This window comes from Coregonus lavaretus, assembly GCF_964263955.1.
Source record: "Coregonus lavaretus genome assembly, chromosome: 31".
Classification (NCBI taxonomy): Eukaryota; Metazoa; Chordata; class Actinopteri; order Salmoniformes; family Salmonidae; genus Coregonus; species Coregonus lavaretus.
Window position 1 is genome coordinate 28,265,262 of NC_140018.1, and position 22,835 is coordinate 28,288,096.

Sequence of the window (22,835 nt, forward strand, 5' to 3'; positions counted from 1 at the left end):
TTAACATTTAAAGGATTGAGGCGACATCTGCAGCGTTTACTGAATGCGATCTTCGCGAAAGGGGTCAAATTGCCTTTAAATGGTGCGTAGCCGAAAAGGGTCGATCGGATTGAATCCCGGCCTAAGTAAAGATGTGTTCTATTAAGACTTTTATTCGGAAAATTCCATTAGGCTGATGTCATGAATGGTTTTGTAAAGGTTTCATGAATGCCAATCTATAATCAAGTAAAGTGTTACCCCGGTGTGTATGTGTGTACATTTCAATGTGTGCTTGTGATTGCCTCTATGTATGAATATTCCTGTATGATGTGCATGAGTTTGTTTGTGTTGTAATTGGCAGTGGGTGGTGGTACGTGCATCAAATTGAGGGAAGTATAAGCCTACATAAAAACATGTATTTGGTATGTTGTTACTTGATTGAAGTTATTACATTATTCAACAAAAAAGTTGTTACTCAACGATTAATGTAATAACAACCTGTTAATGTACTAACATATTACATTTAGCGGGAAAAGTTACTACGTTAACTTTCAACATTTTATTACGTCAACCGGCAAGTTATCTTAACTGGTTTTATTACATATAACATCTAAAAGTTATTACAAATAGAAAAGTTATTACATTAACGCTGTTCTGAAATTAACCGTTGTTACACACACCCTGAGTCTACCATAGTTTACACGAAGAGCAGTACATAGTCTGTTCTAGTCTGCTCTCTAACATGCCATTGCAAGCCTGGCAAGAGGCTGCTATGAGCCTGTCTACTTGTAATCAATAGTCCCTATCCGTGTGAGTGTGCTGAACTATCCAATAACTATCTAATCCTTTGTCGTTTCCAGAGATATCTCTTGCAGGGAATGTGTTTTATTGTTTGTGATGCTGTGCAGCTGAAAGTATTGAGAAATATCCCACAGGCATCTATAAAAATCATCATGCTTGTATTGTTTGCAGGAATCATATTTTTGAGTAGCACACAGATGCTCAGGCAGGCTTTAGATTAATTGTGATATTAGTTTCAGTTGAGTTGTGGAATAGAACTGTGGAACAGCGTAGACCTACAGTAGGCTCACATTTCAGGATTCAAGTCCCAGTGCAATACATCGCAAATAACATGTTTAATGTGTTTCAAATGTAAGTCTTATGTCACTCATAATAATATGTTGTTACCATATTGCTCTGCTGTTGCGTAAACAAATGCCTGTTGGTGTTTTGATTTCCCTACCACCAGTGAGCCGCGTGCAACAGCATGGGGTGTTACAGCATTCATTGAGTGCCACTGTAAAATGTTGAGTGAGTGAACTGAATATTTTGGGATGAAAACTGAAAGCTGTCTTTAGCGGCAAGATCATGTATAATTACATTGAAACTCCCCTGTGGAAGAATCTTACATTAGAAATTAAAACATTTCCAGCCAAACTCTCTTGTACAAACAGTATGTGGGCTGATCCAGAACAAATCGTGCCTGCGTAACATGCCTCATGTTATACGGCCAGCTTCCCCCCATGCCTCCACTTTGGTCCTGAACAACAGCATGGATTTACATGGCAAAGATCTACTAAAACTATTGTAAGAATGTATCTTCTCTCCAGTAAAAGAAAGTTGCCTTTCTAGAATCTAACTGTAAGTTGGGCAATTCTTTATTTCTTGAAAGGTATACTAGTACCATGATTTGGAAATTCTCATTGGTAATAACGCAATTATAAGTATATTATTAATTTCAAAAGGCTGGTGTCTTATATCTGGTTTTAATATCCTCCTTTTTAAAGGAATATATATTTAGAACTGTAACTATGCCCATCCTTGCTGCTTTCGTGCATGTTCCTTAATTGCCCTGTATATTGTATTAGTCATGGCAATATACAACTGCTCATACTGGCCGGGGTAGGCCGTCATTGTAAATAAGAATTAGTTTTTAACTGACTTACCTAGTTAAATAAAGGTTTTAAAAAATAAAGGTATAAAAAAAATACTGAAACTGACAGAGACTGCAGGAACAGATGGAGGATCGCCGCGCGCTGCCCGTACTCGAAATAGCTATTCACAAACCTCAACTGCGGACTTTTTTTTGAGTATGTGCCTACTGCCCGGGGCGCCAACGCAATCTGCCCTGCGTAATGTTGTGAATGAGGCATAGAATGACGTCAGTGGCCGAATGTCAACAATGTAGCCATTGAGAGTAGGCGTTCAATTCGAGTGTAATAAACAGCGGAGACGGAGCTGCACGCTGCACAGGATCATCACACACACACTGACATTTGCTGAAGAAGAACAACAACACTTTTTATAACCACACAACGTAATAATACAAATTTAAAAAATAAACGAATAGTGTAAAGTATATGTATTCTCCCTGCAGTCGGGGGCTTTAGGAAACTGCAAGGAAGTCACCATGTGATAAAAATTATTTGGTAAACGGACAAAAGGGCTGGATTACAAGAAAACAAGCGAAAGTTAAAAGGTGAGCTGCATTCATATTTCAACGAATTTACTGAAATGTGTTATCGAATGTCTTAATTGTTTAATTCCTGTGCAGTGCTCGAATAGACTTTAATATGTTTATAACGGCGAATGGAGTTCCAAACTTGTACGGTGAGTGGACTGTTAATGTTTGGAGTTCAAAGCTATGAAAACCTCTCCAAAATAATACATGCGTAAATCTCCAGTGGTTGGCGGCGTGCCGCTGAGATTGTTCGTCTGGTTGTAGCTATTAGGCTAGTTTGGATCGTGAATACTCGGTTTGAGAGTGAAACATAAGGCTACCACGTCCTGTTATGATCTGAGTCAGTGTAGTGTGAGCTCCCTCGGATTTGAGTGTTTTGCAAGTAGTGGATGCATTGCTATCCCGGAGGAGGAGGAGGCGCGTCGGAGTGAGTGTCGGGGTTATGCATGACTCTTGTTTTCGCTCAGAGAAAATAAGCTGTCACTTGCAAAGGCCTTTACTGTTTAATGGGCCATGGCAAAGGCAAAGACCCCCAGTCCGAATTCCCGCCCTCATTCACTGCATGGCTTTCAAGAATGAACTCGGAGTGATTCAAATGTGCAATGCAATTAAACTTAAAACGAGTATAGTTTAAACATGAACGATTAGGCTACTCTAACTGACTAATTATATTTACGATTAATGATTATGATTAGTATTATTCTTGTTAGGCTATTATTATTATGTTATTTAGTAATTATTTTATATTCTTTAAAGGTACCCAATGTGCTCCTGCGACAAAGCGGATGTTGAAAAATACTTTACTCTCACACATTTAACAGTGCAACGTGCTGCTTTTGAGTAGCCTATATATATTAAAGCAATTTGACAACAGTTGGCTGAACTGCACCCATGTAATACTAGTAGCCATTATACTACATTCACCCCATTAATCCACAGAAAATCAGCGAAATATTTGCTGTGTAAGGACTGCGAGCCTTATTTGGATCAGCAGCCAATGCAATCGGCTATTTAGCCTTAGGGTGCCATTTAAAGAGCCAGAACATGCATATTTCAATGAAACCGGGGGAATGTGATCCCCCTCTCCATATTTGCATCATAGTCCTAACTCAAGTTTAATTGAGGTTACATGTGTCTACAATAGCTCATATTCTCAGCCTGGTCTCATAGCAGCCCAGCATTTCCTACAGCAGTGTGGCTTGAGAACGATATACTGTATAGCCTACCTGCTACAAAAGCTGCGCCTTTACGCACGGACGGTCCGCGTGCTTTGTCATCGCTCACTTCGCATTGGCAACAACGTGGAGGGCATTATTGCCATTATAAATATTTAGCCTATTTCCCATAATTTCATTATTTGTATTTAATGTTTTTATTGGCGTTTTTATTGACGATGGGATAATTGGTGCAGTGACTTGGCGGCTTTGTCCTCATCTTGAAATCACCGACGGAAAGCGGCTCAGATCCGTGCATTAGGCTACTATAGCCTCCAACCATCTCTCTCTCATGCTGTGCAAAGGCTACCACGTTTGCTGCGCTATGCTGTAATAAGAATGTGTCATGTGTGTTCTCTCCGCGCCGCACATTTAGGCTATCTGGGATTGCGATGCGTTGGCTATTTCCGAAGAATTACACAATAGCCTTACAAAAAAACAACATCATAATCACTAACATCGGCCATGTGTTGTCCTATGAGAAGATGTCTGAAAAATATGCGTTGCGTTTCAAATGAATGATGTTGATATTTTAATGCAGTGATACCGCAGTTTGTAACCTATAGTGGAGTGACAATAGGCACCTAGAGCATCAAGACATTCCTTTGTCTACTAGTGCATTTGAACCGAACTGCTGATGCCATGTAATAACAGTGGCTGATTGTGCCATGAGTGTGCGCGTTGAAAATATTTTTTCAGTGATCATTCATGATTTGGACTGATGTATGTCATTTTGAAATTCCCCATTAAATTGAGCCCCAACGCTTGATTAGGCTATAACACCATTATAACTCACAGGCCTAGGTATAGGCTATCGAATTTAATTAATTTTCTCCTGTTCTTGAACCAAGAAACACAACAATAGACAATGTACTCTTTTAAACTATCCCTCTTTCCCATTGGTCATTGATGAGCATTTTATCAACCAATAAAGCAATGTAGACTATATAGCACGTGTGTAATCATGTGCTGCAGATATGATGCCATTGTTCTGCTGCCTTTTTCTTCTGTGCATGTGCATGCACATGCTTTCACTATTAGTGTCAGTGTATGCTTCACTTGCCCAGTTAATCTGAATCTATCATTTGAGGCATTGATGACAGTCAACCTTGGCTGGATACATTAGCCTATGATGCAATATCACACCAACAACCTATAACATCAGTGATATAGCCTATTTTGTTTGCGTGCTTTGATTAATTTGTTTTGGTTGGAACATTTCATTCTTGTATGCGTTTTCATTTATTTATTGCATTATTGTAACTATTTTCAACAGCATCATTTTACAGTCAAAGTAATTATGAGACTCAGTTACTTCTAATACCTAACAAATAAAGAAGAAAAAAGCATATACCTTATATTCCAATATTATCATAAAATCCGAGTTTCAACGCACAGTTCATCACATAATGACAGACATGATGACTGGTCGATGTCCCTCTCATGCAGGGATTGACTATAGGGAAGTTGTCTCAATTTGACTGCCCGTGTCTGAAATGGCACCCTATTCCATACGCTACTTTTGACCTACCTTTGACCTGGTCAAATGTTGTGCACTATGTAGGAAATAGGGTACCATTTGTGACGTAAACAGGTTGTTTGGGGATCCACACAAAATGAGTCCCCGACTTTTCCATTCTCGTTCTACTTCCTTAAACGCAGGAGTACCTGGCCTACATACTAACTCCTCCTTGTGTTTCCTTTGCTTTGTGGTAATCAACCCTATTATTTTCCAACAATAATGGTGTATTATGTTGCCATGTTAGCAATGCACTGTACCTTGCATGCATTTAAAACAACCACACACAAAAAACGTTATTGTCCTTGGAGTAGGCTAAGAGCACTCCAAAGTTAATGATTCATGAAATCACACTTTCCCATTTTCTTTTGAACTGTGATTTGTCAGGTGATTATGACCTAGAATAGCACTACTTTTCATGAATTTTGTTGAATAATCAAGAACAATCTAGGTTTCAATGTATTTAGGGACCTAGATATTAGATATATTATGCACATGAATGAATGTAGGAAAATAGGAAAATGTAGGAAAATAAAAAGGTGTTTTTTACGAGTTAACAATCAAAAGGCAACAATCAAATGTATCTGTCTTGAGCAAGTTTTCACACATACAACTTTGGTTTCGTCATCATTAAAGGGGCAGTCTGCAGTTGCTACATACATTTTTGGACAAATAAATTAATGATATATACCCATTGATTCTTGAAGAATTATAGATTTCTCAACAGCTTAGTTCAACTGTCACACCCCACCAGAACCCAAAATATAAGCTTGTTTAACTCAAATGTTTGTAAACATTGTCAATGTAAACAAACACTGTATAGTCTCAAAACATGCTTATTATAATTTAAAACATAAAATAAAACTATGATTTTGATATTCAGTCCTTGCATCCATGGCTCTGTCTATGAATTTGATAGTGGTTACATTTTCTCCAGGCCCATCCCTCAGCTTTTTAGCAAAACAGAGGCAGGGTTTCCCTTTGTTATTGTTTCAACTGCGGATTGCCACGTTAAGGGATTGTTCTGATCCCTCCAGGCATTTGAGTAACCCCTACCAGCGAAAATGCAACATCTCTAATCACAGTCTTGAGTACAAAAAAACATGTTCCCATAGTTCACCTACGTCAGCGCAAAGGCATGTTTGACTGGGCTCCAGCCAGTGTGAGCCATAGATGGGACAGCACTGCTGGGAGAACTCTAAGATCATGCAACTCAGACAAGGGCTTTTCTCTCTCTCTCTCTCTCTCTCTCTCTCTCTCTCTCTCTCTCTCTCTCTCTCTCTCTCTCTCTCTCTCTCTCTCTCTCTCTCTCTCTCTCTCTCTCTCTCTCTCTCTCTCTCTCTCTCTCTCTCTCTCTCTCTCTCTCCTTCACTCACTCTTTCTCTCACTCCTTCACTCACTCACTCTCACTCATTCACTCACTCTTTCTCTCACTCACTCACTCTTTCACTCTATGTCTCTCTCTCGCTCTCTTTCCTGGCTGTTTCGTTGCTCCTCTCCCACTGTCCGGGGCAGTGATACTTACTGACATTATCACACACCGTGTGAAATCAGACTTCATTATCGCGCCAGACCCAGCTCCATCTGTGGTTGCAAAAGCCCTCCATGAAACAGAACAGCCCTGTGTTGCCTGCCCCTCACTGTGTTCCCTTCCAGTTCACTGCACCTATCCGGTGTATGTGACAATAAAACATATTTATTTTGGGTGGGGGGGACAGAGTGTCAAAAACATATCACACACAAAACGCTACAGGCACAATACTGATCGCTCTGTTTTGTTTGTAGTTTTTATACTGCCTGCGAGAGATTATCAAGACTCCTAAATCACCCGGTGACTGTGTCATCAGACTGTCTGTGATGATCTGCTGTATTTGCTACCAGGATGAGAGTGACTGACTAGATCACCTCAGAGCCCTACCATGTGGTCTCAGGCCTTGAGCCGGCTGGCTCACGCAGACAGTTAACTTAATGCTCATTTGGAACCCATCCTGTGATCATCCATTACTTTTTAACTGTGCAAAACGGATGTCAGCAAACTAAGTTAATCACATTTGGTCTGAATTGGGTTTAAGTGAAAACAACAGAGACTAGTGACGCCGATGGAAACAAGAGTCACGTAAAATAATAGACATCCAATGAAGTGAAACATTCAAGGAGAAGTACTAATGAGGCCATTCAGATCACTTTGCAGTAATGTCTTTGTTCAGAAGTTAATTGGAAGACGCCACCATGTTTGATCATTTTCCCTAATGGGCACTCGGCACGGCTGTGTGCTTGGAGGTGCTGTGTGCTTGGAAGTGTCCTCCTCACATTGCTGAATCCTCTGGTTTCCTTTGTGAAGCGTAGAGAGATCTGGAGGAGTATGAGGAGTGAGCCTGGTAAAGCCAGCACAGCTGCCATTTGGACACGGTGAGCCCCTCACAGAAAAGGCGGCAGCATAGGAGTGCTCTCGTGCTCTCTGGTGAGAGAGACGATGCCAACGAGTGGGCTTGCAATGCTCTCAGCCTCAAGTGTCACTAAAGAGCCTCAATTATCAATTCATATCTAAGGGCAAAGGCTTTAATATCATGCCAAAGGACTTATTTCCAGTCCCTGTCAGCTCCTACACTCAGTTGATTTTGCTTGACAACTGTTGTTGTATTGGTGATGGGATACCAGTGTGCTTCTTAAATAGGAAGTCAATACCTCAATGAAGCATTTCCTGTCCAGTTCCATTGAAATGAAACCCCTTTTTCAGTTCCATTTGTAGATGTGTAGCATACTGTCAGACCTTTACATGTGTAGCAATGGCATTCATAGCCTAGTGTCATTGTCAATATCTGTTTGAATTATGTTTTCACACCATTGTTTTCTGTACATTTGCTCATTTGTATTTGCATATCTACTTATGGTATCACGTGAGAGTGCATAGCTGCATGTCTGAAAATATTGCATCTCAATGTAGCCTGTGCATGTTTTCACCAGCCCTGCCACTGTGTGTGGTCCTCTCCTCTTAAGCATCAGAGGACTTGAGTGACGTACGTGATACAAGTAATTTTTTTCTGTAGTTGACTCGGAAAATGGCGGCATCAAGAGCCACATCAAGAGCCTCAGCTGCACCTATTTGTTTGACTGTGTCAGCAGCACAGTTACAGTCCAACATGCACCAAGCAGGCATTGGTTCTTTACCAGAACCACATCCAGCTAAGGAAGGGCCAAAGAGCAAATGACCCAGTGTGTCATGGGAGTAGTTGTGTAATTTAGTTGACAAATCCCTGTCTGCATTTGTTTAGTTTCCTAAGGCTTCCTTAGTGTTCCTAAGATGCCTTTTCTATATTTAGAGCAAAGCAAAGCACCGAGTCCTGTTCCAGGTGTTGTCTACGCCCTTGGGGGCCCTGCTTTCATAGTGGTAATGACATGCATGTTACACACCTTATCAAATTAGGCCTGTTTTGCTGTGAATATGAGGCAGAAAAACAGGATTTTGTCTGCAGGGGTGTCTGTGTTGTGTATGTGTGCACACTGTCATGTGTGTCTCTCATGGAGAACTCAATAGATCGTATAAGTCATCCCCTCCTAGTTAAATTTAGAGCCATCCCCTCCCGCCTGTCAGCATTTTCCCTCTGCAGCTGCTGAGTCAAATGTGGTGGGGAACCGGAGCCCCTCTGACCAATGACCGGCCACTCACACATCCACCTAGTCAACCTCCCATTGCCAAACTCACCCATTTACACTGCCTTACTTGACCCTAGTGGAGCAGAGGGCTCAACAGTCCGATTTACAGGATCTAGACGTTCTCTTAATCACTCGTCTGCCTGTCTCTAACTTACTTAATGCGTCCTCATTCACTACTTGTTTTACACTGCTAATGCTTTCCTCTTAAATAGTTTGAAAGCATGAGTCTGCAAGGGCTACTCTATTTGTAAAGGTTACCCTCTATCTCTGTCTGACGCTAACTGATTATGTTGGGCCACAGCCTGACACGATGTCAGACAAAAGAATGCTGTTCTGTTGTCTTCCTCTCTAGCCTGAGGTCATATCCTTGCTGTTATGCCTGTGACAATCTCTTTTGTTCTGCTGGTGTTCAGCATTACAGAACTTATTGTTGTGCAGAGAAATGTGCAGCTCATCAATGAGGGTGTGCCAGAAAGCTAATGTGGGAGCTTGATGTAGAGTTAAGCTCTATCTCTGCACAGTGCCTACACAAATCTGTGAGGGAGGACATGGGAGTCGCATGAATGTCTCTGTGGCTTCTGTCGGCACACATGAGTCACAAACTATTGCATGTCAACATCATGCTTTGTCTTACTATAACCTGGCTGCACTGTCTGTCTGTCTGTCTGGATGGATGATCAGCACAGAGGTTGAAAACATGACATTTTCAATGGAAAAATTGGAACACAGAACATTTGACACAGAGACAGATGGATACTTCGGTGGTGGTTATTAGGCTACTCTATAGCAAATGTTAAAAGTGCAAATGTAAAAAAAGATTATATTGTAACATTTTATTTGAGTGATGCAACAGACCTGCAAAATCTAAAATTAACAGTCCACAGGCATACTGTCAATATTTCCGTAATTTTCATTTCAACAGAGATATGGTATTAGGTGTTGAGGTATTCCTTGGCAACCCATTTCATCATCGTGTGCGCTCGCTCTCACTGAGCTTTATTGAATTACAAGGGTTTTGTTGTCGGTAATTTAAAATAATATAGGTTGAAAGCCTGAGTGAACCCGAGTCCCAGGGTCGCCAGAGGGCCCGACGTTTCCTGCCTAGGTAATTTTGTTTCCCCCCTTTTCCCATTTCTCTCCTTACTCGATGGGAAAAAAAGCGGCAGCGGTCTTTCAAGCACTCAAGAGTGGAAGGTATTTAAAACAATCAGCGGATTCCTGGTAAGGGGAGTGAGATCATTGTTTTAGTGAGGGAGACGGGAGAGAGGGAGGGAGAGTAAAGGGAGAGCTGGGATGATCCCGTGGCAGGCTGTTGTTGTCTGTCTGCCAGACCCAGGCCCAGGGACAGTCAGCCATTACTGTGAACTCTGAGGTAACCCTTGGCTTTGGCAAAGGTCACCATTCCTTATAGATGTATTTATTAGTACTGCTTTGCACATCAGAACGGCTCGCCGAAAACAAAACATTCCCTGTGTGTGTGAGGGGATGTTAACACAGAGCTCCAACATCTGTGTCTGATGATGAATGCCGTATGAATAATAATAAAAAAATAATGAGCCCCTTTCTCCAGGGTCAAAATAAACAAGTCAGGACATAATAATGATTATCTATGAATCAGCTTTATGCAACTTTTCTTTATTTGTTTTCATGTGTAGACTACGTCATTGATATGCACATGCAGTTATACAAGTATAAACATTTCATGCTTATAATCATGCAGTTACTGTCAGTTATTCAAGAAACGTTTGAAATGTGTATCAATCAAACTGTTTTTTTATTACAGTCACAATACAAGTTCCAAGAATACAGAATAATATTTTCATTCAAATCATCACTGCCGAAGCAGTGGAGTGTAAAAATTCACAAACACATACGTAGTGTGGTGTTGGGTATGGTGCAGCTGTAGACCTAGCTGGTGTTTGTGACATTGGGGGGTGTTGGGGATCTTCATCCTGTGAGACTTGCACAGGTGGTTGGGAGGAGGGAGGGCGGAAAGAGAGGAGGTGGGCGTGGAGGAACAGGGGCGTAGTGCCCACTTCCTGTTGAAATACTGTAAACCAGTTGGCTCACGACCAGATCAACAGGATTTGCCTTGCGGTGGTAGCTCTCTCTCCGCCTCACAATAGGCTGCCATTGGTGGAGAAGCTTTGTGTGGTGGTGTGGCTAGTTCTGCTTGTTTCTTGTATATGGTGTGTTTTCTCGAAAAAAGAAAACAAAAGTGTAGCAAAGAAAACACATTCGGAACAGAACAATCAACTCTCCCATAAAGAAAAAGAATAGCAAAAAATATACAATTTTGCTAGTATTATTAAATATGAATATTTACCCTTTAAAATGGTGTGTGTTTTCAAAGAGAGAGTGAAAGTTAAAACCACGGATAACGGATGGATTTTCCATTTAGTTTTGCACACTTGTGGAATGGAATACATTAAAGTATGGCTCAGTAAAATCCACAATGGAGTTTGACACTTGGAATGTAGCTCTTCCTGTACAGACTATTCCTAACGTGGCTACTTGTCACTCTGTATTACCATCCTATAACCTGCAATATGAATAGACTGAACCAAGAATCCTGACTGCATATTACAGAATAATGATCGTTGAGAAAGTTACAGACGCACAAATATCATACCCCCAAGACATGCTAACCTTTCACCATTACAATAACAGGGGAGGTTAGCATTTTTGGGGGTGGTATGATATTTGTGCATCTATAACCTTCTCACACATCATTATTCACAATTCATTCAGGATTATCCATAATCATGGTAGCATCCACATTAATGTAGAAGTGTTTAGAAACATATTATATTCTTATTTACAATAAAAGTACTCAAAAATTACACAATACATTATTTACCATTTATTTGTATTGGGCACAAAGTAATCTGAAACACAACCAAAACAAACAGCAATTGCATCCAACTAATTTGTAGAGTCACAAGCTTGATGTAGTCATTGCGTGCTATGAATATGGGACCAAATACTTCACTTTTAACTACTTTAATACACATATAAGTGAATTTGTCCCAATAATTTTGGTCCCCTAAAATGGGGGGACTATGTACAAAAAGTGCTGTAATTTCTAAACGGTTCACCTGATATGGATGAAAATACCCTCAAATTAAAGCTAACCGTCTGCACTTTAACGTCATATTGAATCATTTAAAATCCGAAGTGCTGGAGTACAGAGCCAAAACAATCACAAATGTGTCACTGTCCCAATACTTTTGGAGTTCACTGTTGATGCCTATTTGACCTAGATAAACTGAACAAAAATATAAATGCAACATACAACAATTTCAATGATTTTACAGAGTTACAGTTCATTCATTAGGCCCTGATCTATGGATTTCACATGACTGGGCAGGGGCATAGCCACGGATGGGCCTGGGAGGGCATCCCACTCCCACTGGGGAGCCAGGCCCAGCAAATCAGAATTACCGGTAGTTTTTTTGCTCCTCAGTTTCATCAGCTGTCCGGGTGGCTGGTCTCAGACAAACCCGTAGGTGAAGAAGCCGGATGTGGAGGTCCTGGGCTGGCGTGGTTACACGTCGTCTGCGTTTGTGAGGCCGGTTGGACGTACTGCATCTAAATCAACATGGCTTATGGTAGAGAAATTTTACATTAAAAAAAAAACAGCTCTAGTGGACATTTTTGCAGTCAGCATGCCAATTGCACACTCCCTCCAAACTTGAGACATCTGTGGCATTGTGATGTGTGACAAAACTCCCCAGCTCAAGTTGCACCTGTGTAATGATCATGCTGTTTAATCAGCTTCTTGATATGCCACACCTGTCTGGAGGATGGATTATCTTGGAAAAGGAGAAATGCTCACTAACAGGGATGTAAACAAATTTGTGCACAACATTTTAGAGAAATACGCTTTTTGTGCGTATGGAACATTTCTGGGATCTTTTATTTCAGCTTGTGAAACATGGGACCAACACTTTACATGTTGCGTTGATATTTTTGTTCAGTAAAGTTTGTGTGTATGTATTGATATGGATGCTAAGTGTGCCTTTTTGAAATTGATGTGGTTCTGTCCTTGAGCTGTTCTTGTCTATTAATGTTCGAGCTGTTCTTGTCTATTAATGTTCTGAATTATGTAATGTTTCATGTTTTGTGTGGACCCCAGGAAGAGTAGCTGCTGCTTTTGCAACAGTTAATGGGGATCCTAATAAAACACCAAATACAAAAATACCAAATGCCTATTTTAAATTTGTTTCGCTCTTCTCACTAACGGCAAATGATTGCATCTTGTTATTATATATTTAGCTACCTGTTCTTTTGTTATGAATAAGAGTGTCATCATATATTCCCCATTTGTACAGGCTACTAGGCTACTTTTGCCTTCTTGCAGTGCAATACTTCAACCACTACAAACTGTGCATACGCATGGTCTAAAGTTTGCAGGAGCAGGAGCATAAGCATATTCTCACGTCAAGTTCAGTTTTTATAAATACCAACTTTTACGTGAAAACTGGCGCATGCATGTTTTGGGGCATGTTTTGTGCGTTCGCAACGTTTATAAATGAGGTCCCAGGCATTTACATTTGTTAGATGACATGAAAATAGAGCTCTTTGGCCACGCACACCAGTGGTGGGTTTGACGTCGAAAGAAGGATGTATAAGCAGAAAATAACCCCGTACCTACTGTAAAATATGGTGGATGTATGCTTTAGATAAAAAAGGATGTTGAAGGATGTTACATGGAAAACCACCCCCATTGTTACAAATATCAATTTAAAAGATCTTGCTTTCTAAGTTTGATGTTCTCCTTTTGACTCTTTTAGTCCACACAATGAATCAATTTTAATGTATTTATCTACATACATGTCTCAGGATGGCGCCGGAGGGGATGGCTGCCGTTTTATGGACTCTTAACCAACCGTGCTATTTTGTTTGTTTTTCCATTGTTTGTAACTTATTTTGTACATAATGTTGCTGCTACCGTCTCTTATGACCGAAAAGAGTTTCTGGACATCAGAACAGTTTACTCACCTTGAACTGGACAAATCATTTTTCTTTAATGAGTCGGACGAGAGGGATTTGCTCCAGACACCCGATAGGGCACTCATCCCCGTCATTCGCAGTAGAAAGAAAAGGAGATATCGCGGAAGGAGATCGAGGTGCCTGGTAAGGAGCCGGTGACGAGTGGCTAATCTGCCATTGCCATCGATACTATTGGCCAACTTACAATCGCTTGATAATAAAGTGGACGAACTACAAGCACAAGTCGTGGCTGAACGAAGACATGAATAACATACAGCTGGCAGGATAGAACAGCAGCCTCTGGTAAGACAAGGGGTGGCGGTCTATGTATATTTGTAAACAACAGCTGGTGCATGATATCTAAGGAAGTCTCAAGGTTTTGCTCGCCTGAGGTAGAGTATCTCATGATAAGCTGTAGACCACACTATCTACCAAGAGAGATTGAATCTATATTCTTCGTAGCTGTCTATTTACCACCACAAACCGATGCTGGCACTAAGACCGCACTCAATGAACTGTATACGGGCATAAGCCAACAGGAAAACCCTCATCCAGAGGCGGCGCTCCTAGTGGCCGGGGACTTTAATGCAGGGAAACTTAAATCCATTTTACCTCATTTCTACCAGCATGTTAAATGTGCAACCAGAGGGGAAAAAACTCGACCACCTTTACTCCACACACAGAGACACGTACAAAGCTCTCCCTCGCCCTCCATTTGGCAAATCTGACCATAATTATATCCTCCTGATTCCTGCTTACAAGCTAAAACTAAAGCAGAAAGCACCAGTGACTCGGTCAATAAATAAGTGGTGAGATGAAGCAGATGCTAAGCTACAGGACTGTTTTGCTAGCACAGACTGGAATATGTTCCGGGATTCTTCCGATGGCATTGAGGAGTACACCACATCAGTCACTGGCTTCATCAATAAGTGCATCGATGACGTCGTCCCCACAGTGACTGTACGTACATACCCTAACCAGAAGCCATGGATTACAGGCAACATCCGCACTGAGCTAAAGGCTAGAGCTGCCGCTTTCAAGGAGCGGGACTCTAACCCAGAAGCTTATAAGAAATCCCGCTATGCCATCCGACGAACCATCAAACAGGCAAAGCGTCAATACAGGACTAAGATCGAATTGTACTACACTGGCTCCGATGCTCGTCGGATGTGGCAGGGCTTGCAAACTATTACAGACTACAAACGGCAGCACAGCCGCGAGCTGTCCAGTGACACGAGCCTACCAGATGAGCTAAATTACACTGAAACATGCATGAGAGCATCAGCTGTTCTGGACGACTGTGTGATCACGCTCTCCGTAGCCGATGTGAGTAAGACCTTTAAACAGGTCAACATTCACACGGCCGCAGGGCCAGACGGATTACCAGGACGTGTACTCCGAGCATGCACTGTCTTCACTGACATTTTCAACCTTTCCCTGTCTGAGTCTGTAATGTTTCAAGCAGACCACCATAGTCCCTGTGCCCAAGAACACTAAGGTAACCTGCTTAAATGACTACCGACCCGTAGCACTCACATCTGTAGCCATGAAGTGCTTTGAAAGGCTGGTCATGGCTCACATCAACACCATTATTCCGGAAACCCTAGACCCACTCTAATTTTTTATACCGCCCCAACAGATCCACAGATGATGCAATCTCTATTGCGCTCCACACTCCCCTTTCACACCTGATTGTCAAAGACTCCAGCTACCCTAGTCATAGACTGTTCTCTCTGCTACCGCACGGCAAGCGGTACCGGAGTGCTAAGTCTAGGTCCAAGAGGCTTCTAAACAGCTTCTACCCCCAAGCCATAAGACTCTCTGTTTATTATCTATGCATAGTCACTTTAATAACTCTACCTACATGTACATATTACCTCAGTTACCTCGACTAACCGGTGCCCCCGCACATTGACTCGGTACCGGTACCCCCTGTATATAGCCTCGCTATTGTTGTTTTACTGCTGCTCTTTCATTATTTGTTACTTTTATTTTGTATTATTTTATATTGTATTTTTTGTATGATTTTTCTTTTTTTGTATTCTATCTTAAAACTGCATTGTTGGTGAAGGGCTTGTAAGTAAGCATTGGATTCTGTCTACACCTGTTGTATTCGGCGCATTTGACAAATACAATTTGATTTGATTTGATCTAGAACTTGTTGTATGTTTTTGACCTTTGTATTTACCCAATCATGCTTTACAAAATCAAATATATTATTTTGAGGCGTTTACACATTTCTAACACACCTACAGCTGAAGTACATGAGTTTTATCTAGAGAGATGTTTCAAAAACCATAGTATTATCTTTCTTCTCTATGGTTTGATAGACAGGCAGTCACCGCATTCAACCCACATAGTGCATTTAATGTCTAAAAAAACTATCAAAACCGAAATCATTTTTTCAATAATCCAACCGAAACCGAACCAACCTCAAAAAGCACTAATTGCTCAGCACTACTTTGAACACAAAGGGGGATAGTACTGGATTAATTCACTTGATAATTCTGTAGTATGATAAATTGTAAGTTGTATCTATGGCCACGTCAATCGCATTTGCCCTTTTCTCTCACTCATTCTCGAGACAATAGCTCTACTTGCCGAGTTTTTTCCATCACCGACAGAGAGAATCTGGATCGATAGTGCCGCCTGCATGAAAGGCATTAGTAGCTGTTAAGGTGGATTACTGTTGCGCCGCATCTCTTTCATCTTGCACTCAGAGACTGTGTCTGGAGGGGAAGAAGCAAATTGGTCTTAATCATAATTAGCATCCACTTTTAGGTTAGCTTAGCGTTCTCTTACTGTATTCATAATTGCCATTGTGTCATCTGTTTGAACAGGGTAATGCGTAGCTGTGAAGCATTGTAAAGTCAGTGTGATTCATCAATAGATTGCTATCAATCCAGTGACTGAGCCCCAGTAAACTACGCCATGCTACTCTACGTTTGCGGCTCTTAAGCACCTTTCTTGGTTCAGTTGTTTGATTATCATGCGCAGTCAACCATCTTCAAATTTATAGAGGCAGTTTACAAGCTTCTTCAATTTGATTTGCCATCTCTTTCATGCCTCTTTGGTGGACATCAAAGTTAAAACTGTTAGCAGTTCAGATCTTTTGTTGCTATAATGTAATGACGGTACAGATTTTATCAGATTTTTATTTGAAGGGTAAATTGTGGTGTAATGTAAACTACGCATGCACAACCGTGCTTCGTGACCTTTATGTGCGCTTGAGTTTGAGATGTTTTATTTCAGTTGAGAGAAGATGGCTAGTTAGATTGAATCACATTAGTCTGGGCCATAAGCCAATGGGAAGTGCTACTGCGAGGAGTTGTGTGTGTGTGTGTGTGTGTGTGTGTGTGATACATGAAGCCCACACTACAGACCCCTGAGCTGCCAATCAAATGACTGGCAAAACACCTTTACATAGCAGTGAGACTGGTGTTATAGAGTCACTGCTGCTGGTAAATGACTTGTTACTGATTACTACCACCATGGACGACAAACCTGTAAGTAACTGATGTTACTGTTGTTCTCAAAGTAACATTTATGTTGTCAAGGAAGCTGTTTTCATGTTATACTGCAAAGTGTTTTTGTGGTCACAATGTGTGAAGACTACTTTCTATTGCTACTTTGACAACGTCTATAGACTATTTACCACTTATCTAATTGTATTATGTTTGTAAATTCATCAGCACGTTACTTGTTCATGGTCTAAATTTGATGTTAGAAATACATTTCGTAGGGTTTACTTTTCCCACGTTTTTGAACTGTATAGCCAGAAATATGTCCTCAGTTGCTTAGCTTATGGAACATATCAGAAGAAATATAGAATAAATTAGACAGGTCTATCCAAACCTAATTCATGGAGCCCTGGTTTACGGCAAAGCTGGGAGGAAAGACGTTGAGCCACAAAACTCTTTAAGAAAGCCTTAGAGCCAGAGGAAGGAATTACTCCCCAAGTGAACTGTGTTGTCAACTGTTAGTTGACAGAGTTCACTGCAACAAATGTTCAGCCAGACTAAATATATTTAAGTGAATCCATTTATTTTACAAAATTGCTACGGAAATAAAGCTTCCTTTTGTGACTTCCCCTGCAGGTGCTAGATTTCTGGCCGTAGCCAAAGTTATGTAGAAACTATTAACAGAAACAACAATTCATTAATATACTTTTCCCAATTCACTCTCTTTTAATATTTAAATTCCAATATAAGATCCCATTGAATGTATGTTTTGTAAAATAATGGCAAAGTGTGGACTATTAGTAGCACAATGGATCCCTGTGTCTCACTGCTGTTAGTCTCATATACAAGGTTTGTGGCTTAGAGCTAATGCTAATAGTTAATGCCGTAGGAGTGCAACCCATAAGAGCGCTTAGCCCCGGGCCACATGGAGGGCATCTAGGCAGCTATGTAACATGGCTAAGACCTGCTCAGAGTACATGCTAGTGCCTTAGGTTCAGTGGCAGGGTCTGTCTCAACCCAAATGTCCTGATGAAAAAGTTTAGAAACCGTTGGCCTATGTTGTCTTCAAGGACTTAGGCCTATTCCATGATGCTGATCTTGCAAAGCAACCTTTTTGGGGGGCTAATTGAACCGTATAGTTCAAGAGAAGATGCCTGTGAATTAAAGGGACATTAACCATCGCTTGGATTCCTTGAATGTCTCATGATTATCCACATGCACTACAAGCAAGCAGCAGTCTGCCTGTCTGGCTCCCATGGTGCACCTCTTCTCATCCAGCATGGGGAAGGCAGTGAAAGAGGCCATTGTTTGTGTCACTCTGAGGCATGTTGCATGTACTTATGACACTGAGTGGGAGAAATGATGCCCCTTTATACATCTGGAATATCTTTGAATCAATCAATTGTATGAGAACAATTGCATTTTATAACCGACTTCAATTTGAGAATGGCAAAGTAGTTTAAATAAAGTTTTATTCATTCCAAATGTCACTGTATGCAGTACAAAATAATTATAAATAGGATAATTTAAAGTTCCCTCTTTAAACACTCAGTTCCCTCTTTGAAACCAAGAGTGTAGCAAGATTATAATTTTTATATTTCCTTGTCACGCAGAAGAAATGGCTCATACTACAACATGACTCAGTGCTCATTGTTTACGGGTTGGAGAATAAACTTGAAACTAGACTACCTCCGGAGTGTGATTCAGATGTCTGATCCATTGAATCAAGTCTTCTGCTAAACAAATGGCTTTCAGGGATTCGCTCTCCCTCTGTCTTCCCTTTCTTTCAGAAGGAATTGATTGATGTGCGGTAAACTGCACTTGTAAAGGCTTAATTTCTCACTTGGATTTTTCTGGTATGATGTAATGTTTTCATGATCCTAAACATGGTAAGATGTCATGTGTAGCAGCGCTGACATAAAAAAAAACAAAAAAAAGAATACCTCTATCTGAAAAGGCAGAATCTTTTCAGAGTTCTCTATGCCTCACATATCACATTAGCCCCATTTAGACATTGTGGAACACTTTGTATCAGCGAGACAAAGGTATTCGTGAGAATATTTTGGTTTGTGTTGTTCTCATTGGAAGCAGAGCCTCTCAGACAGACCGACAGTATGTTTTCAGTGGTTTTTGTTCAGCGTCTTGTCTGGGGTGCACCATTTGCATCAGTGGTGCTGTGACATTCTCCCTAAGCTACATCATATAGTCACCACGCAAGAGTTTAAACGTAAAATTTAAAAAAAACTGTTTGTATCCGTCCCATAGAGGCGTATTGTTAACCATATTGTACCACTTATCGCCTCTTGCCATTTTGGTATTTTGTTAGGTGAGGATGATATTTCAGGACGCTCTCGGGTAGCCTGGTCTGTGAGGCGAGATGAGGTGGAATCTCGTCACAACAATCCATCTTGTGACTGTGTATGCGCGTGTGTGTGCTGTGCGAGGTGAAACCGACATCCGGGACTGACCAGTTGCAAAGCTGAAAATACACTAATTTCACAGCCTGTGCCACTACCAGCGTTTTCACTGCATCTGCACTTCCAGATAGAAACCAGATGGCAGTCTGGAACACCCGTGCAGACCTCATAGGAGCTAAACATACGGTAAACAGCTACGTAATTATTTAAAGGAGCTCCACGTCAGGCCACTGCTCATTCCATTAGCAACACCTATGTCTCTTGATCAGAGCCAGGACCGCTACTCCTCACACTTAAAATAGTGTTCCGATAGATGGCCGGATTGGGGTGACTTCAGTTCTCTCTCTCAGAGCCCAGGGAAAGTCTGGTCTATCTATCTGCTGTGTTCCTGTTCGTTTGGGTTGCATTCTAGAGGCTGGCTCTGAGTTTGCTGCTCTGTTTTGGAGTGATGTCTCTTTTATGAATTTGGAGGGGGAATGTGTATAGGAGGGGCAAATGGGGAGAGTGAGTGAAAGCACAGGAATTCCCTCTCACTTTGGCTCATCATGTATTCGTCCTGCTCCTCGGCCGCGCCTCCTCCCCTTTCTCTTTCAGTTCTCTCCTCTGTTGAGAAAAGGGGAATGTTTGTTGTTGGACTGCTCTCAGCACTCTGAGCCGTGCCCAGCATTAGAACATCTTTGTTCCGAGCCGAGCGGGTCCTCCCGGAGACGCTGCGTGGCGCGGGGGGAACTGGGGCAGCCAGTTATCAGGGGGGGACCGCTGGGTTCATTCATCCGCCTGTCATGGGTCCCACTTTCTTTCATTTTTAGCCAAATTCATCAGGCTTGACAAGCGGGTAATTTGAGCCAAATCGAGGGCAGAGCTCCAGGTCCCTTCCACAAAGTCATTCTTCTTCCTCCTGGGAAAGGCTCCGGACAGCCCTCTCCAGGCCCAGAGTTTTGTTGAGTCATTTGAGATCATGCACACAGAGACACAACCACACCAGGGCGAAGGGGGGATGAGGACAGGGGCAGCAGGGGGGCTAAAAAGCTGCTCACAGGCTAGGGGAGACAGGGGAATGCACTGGAGCCAGCCTTGTATAAGGTAATGTCTGGTGAACATGCAGGGGTGGGACGTGTGCACAGATTTATTTTAATACACTGCTGGCAGGGCCAGAGGGGAGGGGAGGAACGTCCAGCTCCCTGCCAGCTCGTCCTGGGATCACAGTCATTCGTCGGACAAGACAGGACATTTTATTAGGTTAACCACCACAGACGACAAAAACACAGAGGCAAGTTTCAGTTGACCTATTCATCTGCTAGTTTGACCAAGTCATCTGCATGATCAGATTGGGTTGCTTTTCGTTCCACTGTCAGGGGCTTGTATTCCTTTTCCATGGGGTTGTTGTGCTTCCCTGCGGTTGAAGTGATTCCCTTGACACCAGCATGTTTTGAGTTCACTGCCCTGCAGACAGATATGGATTTGTCATGTCAGTCTGGCATTTAGCATTGCAGTGATGCATAGAGTACGTACATGTAGAGGCTATATAGGGGTTTGATGTTATACTGTAGTGGTAATTATGTTGTGGTGCCCCGAAGCTGTGTATGGTTATAATCAAAGGCATAGTAGTGTATTGTTCATAGACTGATGTGAACTGACATTATAGGTTGACAAATCAAATCCCAGAGGAATTCTGCAATGGTGACATAGTCATACCCCTTGACTTTTTCCACATTTTGTTGTGTTACAAAGTGGGATTAAAATGGATTTAATTGTAAAAAAATTTCAACAATCTACACAAAGTACTCTTTACTGTGAAAGCGGAAGAAAAATTCTAACATTCGTAAAAACAAATATGAAAAATAAAACATTAATATATGTTGATTAGATAAGTATTCAACCCCCTGAGTCAATACATGTTAGAATCACCTTTGGCAGCGATTACAGCTGTGAGTCTTTCTGGGTACATCTCTAAGAGCTTTCCACACCTGGATTGTGCAACATTTGCCCATTATTCTTTTCAAAAATCTTCAAGCTCTATCAAATTTGTTGTTGATCATTGCTAGACAACCATTTTCAGGTCTTACTATAGAATTTCAAGCAGATTTAAGTTAAAACTCTAACTCGGCCACTCAGGAACATTCACTGTCTTCTTGGTAAGCAACTCCAGTTTAGATTTGGCCTTGTGTTGTAGGTTATTGTCCTGCTGAAAGGTACATTCATATCCCAGTGTCTGGTGGAAAGCAGACTGAACCAGGATTTTGTCTGTGCTTAGCTCCATTACGTTTATTTTTTATCATGAAAAACTACCCAGTCCTTAACGATTACAAGCATACCCATAACATGATGCAGCCACCACTATGCTTGAAAATATGGAGAGTGGTACTAAGTAATGTATTGGATTTGCCCCAAACATAACACTTTGTATTCAGGACAGAAAGTGAATTGCTTTGCCACATTTTTTGCAGTATTACTTTGGTGCCTTGTTGCAAACAGGATACATGTTTTGGAATAGTTTTATTCTGTTCAGGCTTCCTTCTTTTCACTCTGTCAATTGGGTTAGTATTGTGGAATAACTACAATGTTGTTGATCCATCCTCAGTTTTCTCTCATCACAGCCATTAAACTCTGTAACTGTTTTAAAGTCACCATTGGCCTCTAAGGCAACTGAGTTAGGAAGGACGCCTGTATCTTTGTATTGACTGGGTGTATTGATCCAAAGTCTAATTAATAACTTCACCATGCTCAAAGGGATATTCAATGTCTGCTATTTTAGATTTTTTTACCCATCTACGTTTGCTAGGCATTGGAAAACCTCCCTGGTCTTTGTGGTTGAAATCACTGCTCGACTGAGGGACCTTGCAGATAATTGCATGTGTGGGGTACAGAGATGAGGTAGTCATTAAAAAATAATGTTAATCACTACTATTGCACACATAGTGAATCCATGCAACTTATTATGTGACTTGTTAAGCAAATCTTTATTCCTGAACTTATTTAGGCTTGCCATAACAAAGGGTTTGAGTACTTATTGACTCAAGACATTTCAGCTTTTCAATTTCAAAAACAAAGTTCCACTTTGATATTATGGGGTTTTGTGTGTAGGCCAGTGGCAAAACATCTACATTTTATCCATTTTAAATTCAGGCTGTAACA

General features: G+C 41.3%; 1 protein-coding gene across 1 annotated transcript in view; it reads left to right on the forward strand.

The window, feature by feature from the left end:
* Positions 1–2,395: 2,395 nt before the first annotated feature.
* bach2b (BTB and CNC homology 1, basic leucine zipper transcription factor 2b) overlaps positions 2,396–22,835 on the forward strand; it is a gene marked incomplete at its 3' end in the record, with an annotated part of 120,724 nt that continues 100,284 nt past the window's right edge. The window contains exon 1 of the mRNA XM_084148720.1: positions 2,396–2,458. The remainder of the gene's footprint in view (positions 2,459–22,835) is intronic.